Genomic DNA, 4289 nt, shown 5'->3' on the forward strand with positions numbered 1-4289 from the left:
TCATCGGGGTCCTCCCCACAGTTCCTTCTCCCCTCCTCCAGCCCCCCCGACCCCTTACTCACCTGCACAAGAGCCCTGGAGCTGAAACACACGGCCTGGCTGGCTGCGTGTTTCAGCACCAGGACGAGGGGCAACCATAGAGATGCTCTGACAGCCAGAGCATCTCTTTGGAGGACCCAACCTCTGGTTGCCTCTGGTTACTTAGGTTTTTTTAGACCCCTGAATATCCAGGGGTCTAATTTTCTCCCCACGCTGCAGACTTGTGCACAAGAGCCCTGGAGCTGAAACACACGGCCTGGCTGGCTGCGTGTTTCAGCACCAGGACGAGGGGCAACCATAGAGATGCTCTGACAGCCAGAGCATCTCTTTGGAGGACCCAACCTCTGGTTGCCTCTGGTTACTTAGGTTTTTTTAGACCCCTGAATATCCAGGGGTCTAATTTTCTCCCCACGCTGCAGACTTGCAGCACAGGGAACATTTTTTTGGTCCCGCACATGCCAGTTGCCCTGCCTCAAAGGGGTTTGAGGCAGGGCAAGAGGCACATGTGTGCTCGTGTGGGCATGCCCATAGATGCTGATGGGGCTGGCTGGGACATGAGGGTGATTCAGTGCAGGGCCTGCCTCCCAGCTAGACCTACACTGGAGCACCCTCATGCTCCAGCCAGCCCTTCTACAGGATGCTGAGCTGCGTTGGAACAGTCCTGGGATGGCAGGATGACCCCAGGGCCTCCTGCCAGCTGGGGCTGCTGAAACCGAGGTCAATACACTGTGGTCCCAGGTGCATGTGTAAAAGTGGTGCCTGGGAGCAATAGATTTTTGGCATAAGTGCCAGAGTTTGTCACATGAATATGAACATGTAGACATATCCACTCTGTACTCAGAGTGGTGATTTAATTTACATTTTTTTACCTTCTAAGTATAAGAGGAGAATAGTTTTAAAGAATACTGTGTATACATTTAAATTAGACATTTATATTGCACAAGCCTAGAACTGGAAACATCAAGGTGTTCCTAGGAATTTATAATGGGTTATGCACACATGGACTATTACGGATTATTCAGTATGGATCCGATGTTGCAATCATTTCACGTGCTGGGACTTAACATTACTATTGCTATGCATTACCATGTATGCACTCCAGTTAGGTTAAGATTAAGTGAAAATCTGGGTTCCATTGCAGTTGATGGCAAAACTCCATGACTTTCCTGAGGCCAGGCTTTCATCTCACAATTGTATTTTACTGTGTCCTGAGAGTATGGCCTCAAAACCAATTGACTTGCAAGAAGAAATGTGGGTGAAAGTAGGAAACAGAGCTACTCAGATCCACTTGCCTAGTTCATAGAGGAAATATGGAACAGTAGCACTTGCTAGTTGCTAACACATGCAGGCAGCATTGCTAATTCTCAGGTATGGAATTTTCCAATATTTAGGATTTTAGTACCATGTCATGGAGTCATCGTGACAGGAGAATCTTGTTTTGGGGTTTTTTTTTTCCTTTCTTAAAGTAAGTTTTTTAGCCTAGATTCTTTAGTAGAAAAGGTATGGCCTGAGAGTCATGTTTTGAACTAACCAGCAAATTAAAAGAATATTCTTATTAAAATGATATTTAGGAGCCTGAGTTCAGGTGTCAAGACTTCATGAAATTCCCAACAGTTGGGCAGTTGGGTTGTCATCTCTTGTTATGCTAGAATGCTGGGAAGTTAAGTCCATCTGAATAAACCCTGCAGTGCCCTATTCAAAGTGCATGAACTCCTACAGTACATTTCATGAGTCCTGCTGCTATACTGCAGCTGCTAAAATGGTACTCCACCCATAAATATTCCTGAACTGTGTCTTTATGGTCTCAGCCAAGTTCATTATGGCATCAGCTGTGAAAGTAGAGCATCTGGCTGGTACTCTTGTCAGGCTTCAAGGTAAAGAGATTATGAAGTGGGATGGGGTTGTCACTATGAAAGCACACTCGGTTGTGTTAGCAAAAGGGTGGGGAATAGCTTCAATGATCCCAGATCTTAATGAGTTGTCTCCAAAAACAGATCTGTAGAGAGCAAGAGCAATGTTTTCAGAAAGAAATAGGATTTCAGGGCTCTCTCTACTATCAGCTCTCTGCTTGGAATTAACATGCTTGGAATATTTCTTTTCTTTCTCTCATCATGGCAGCTGAGCTCCTTTTTTCCTTTACTTGAATAGGAGAAACCTCATCAGGCAGCAAACATGTAACAAGGTCACATCTTTCATTTTGCAGGGCACATAACACGTTTTATTTAGACTGTAATCATTACTACGAGTTAGAACATTTTCTGCCAACTTGCACAGTAATGCTTGTTACGGTTTCAGCCTTTTGGTCAGGGTTGGAGTTGGCTGTACAGTTGACAAACCTCTGATTGTTGCTCCCAGCCAACCCACTGCACCAGTCTTGAACCAGCTCCAGTGCGGTGGAGAGGTCAGGACCAGCAAACAGCTGATTGCCACTCCCAGCTCTGGCATTGTCCTAGAGCCAGAAAGGACCACACGCATTATCTCTGTGGAGCAGACCCATGATAGTGAAACACATTACTTAATACAATCTGGAGATACTCCTTGCTGAAAAAGTCCTAGCCTTACTACAACACAGTATCTCTTAGCATGGTTTTTTCCCACTTGAACATGGGAATGCTTGCACTTTAAGTGCAGCTAAATATCCTAACTGTAATGTGTAACAAGGACCTAAGTATTTTAGCTCCTTTTTTCTAGAGTTTAAAGGCAAATAAAGTCTTTACCAGCTTTATCATTATCTTGGCAGCACAATGATCAAAAGTTTAATGAGAGAGAGAATAAAAAGCAAAAACTGAATTTCAGTTCTAAATAAACAAGATAATACAGTTATCCAACATGTATCTTAAGTCACTTCATCATTTTTGTATAGTCTTCAGAAATCTGGACTGTTAGCCTTAAAAGATATGCATGAGAGATGGATTAGTATCACAAAATACTGCATCTGTTTATATTTTTATCTGTGTCATTTCTTCTCACTCCTAAGAGAGAGTTTTCCAAGAGATGGGTTTACACGAAGAAGAAAGGTGACAAAATGTTCACTGGCAGCACATGTCAAATGTATAATCACTGGTAAATTGATTCTAAGAGGTCAATCAGGGACCAGAACTCTTGGACCCAGCTAAAGCTTGAACTTCAGCTGTTGATTACTTGCTGTAAAATTCATAAGTAAGCTACGAACCTAGACTTTTTTTCAAGATTTCATTTGGTGAGTAATTATGAATAATACACTTTTGAAAATAGTGATGGTTTAGGGATAACTTTTAAACAAACAAGAGATTAATTCTTCAAATATAGCCTTCATATGAACTATTCACTGAGCTAAGACATACATGATGCTTGGAGGAAATAGTACATATAGAGAATGTCTTGGACATGCAAATATGGAGCCCTGAAGCTAGCTTTGCATTAATTCTTATAATTAAGGCAATTTACTATTTATAGGATCAGGCTAATATCCTTGTCTCTCATTACAGGTCCACTCCTGTTTTAACTAGAAAACCATATAAGAAATATTCTCTGTTTCACTTACACTGTACAGTTAGTATCTTTGCTTTTTTTGGAATATTACATTTTCTTTCTGACTTGAGCACCATAAAGCCACATATTCTTGCTGTTCAAGCTGGCTGGCTTTTTATTTGTACTCAAACAGTTGATTGCAAGTAACGAATGCCAAAAGCATTTTGTATGATTTCAAGTTTCTGCCAATGAAGTCTGACCTTGTTTATTTCTCTGGAAATAGCTGCAGGGTATAATTGAATGTTTGCAGACAGTTGAGTCAGAGAGCTGGAAAAACAGTCTAAGGAAAGTAAAACATATTGGAAAGTAAGGTCTTTCCTAGAGGATTACACCATCAGTTATATTCATGTTTAAGCTGCCCCTTGGATGAGAAGCTAAATCCTGTGCCTATTGTTAGAGGCTTTTGAAAGCATTAATCTTAACTCATCCAGAGGATGCATAACTTCTCACCCTGACCAGATATTAAAGATAGGGGATATTATATATGCTGGCCTGCCATTTTCTGTACAGAAAAGAGATTCTATCATCCTTAGCTATGTGTGAGCTTTTGCTGATCTTTTAATGACAACTCCATTTGCACTACAGTCACTTACCCAAGGTGCTTTTGTATGATAATTTTTCTTTTTCCCTATCAGAAATTAAAAATGACTGGTAACTGATATAAATCATATTTGTCTCAACTCATTTTCCTCTTAACACCTGTGAAATAGTGTTTTGAAATTAATCAGGTTAATCAGAAT

Source organism: Alligator sinensis, unplaced genomic scaffold, assembly GCF_000455745.1.
Source record: "Alligator sinensis unplaced genomic scaffold, ASM45574v1 scaffold165_1, whole genome shotgun sequence".
Taxonomy (NCBI): domain Eukaryota; kingdom Metazoa; phylum Chordata; order Crocodylia; family Alligatoridae; genus Alligator; species Alligator sinensis.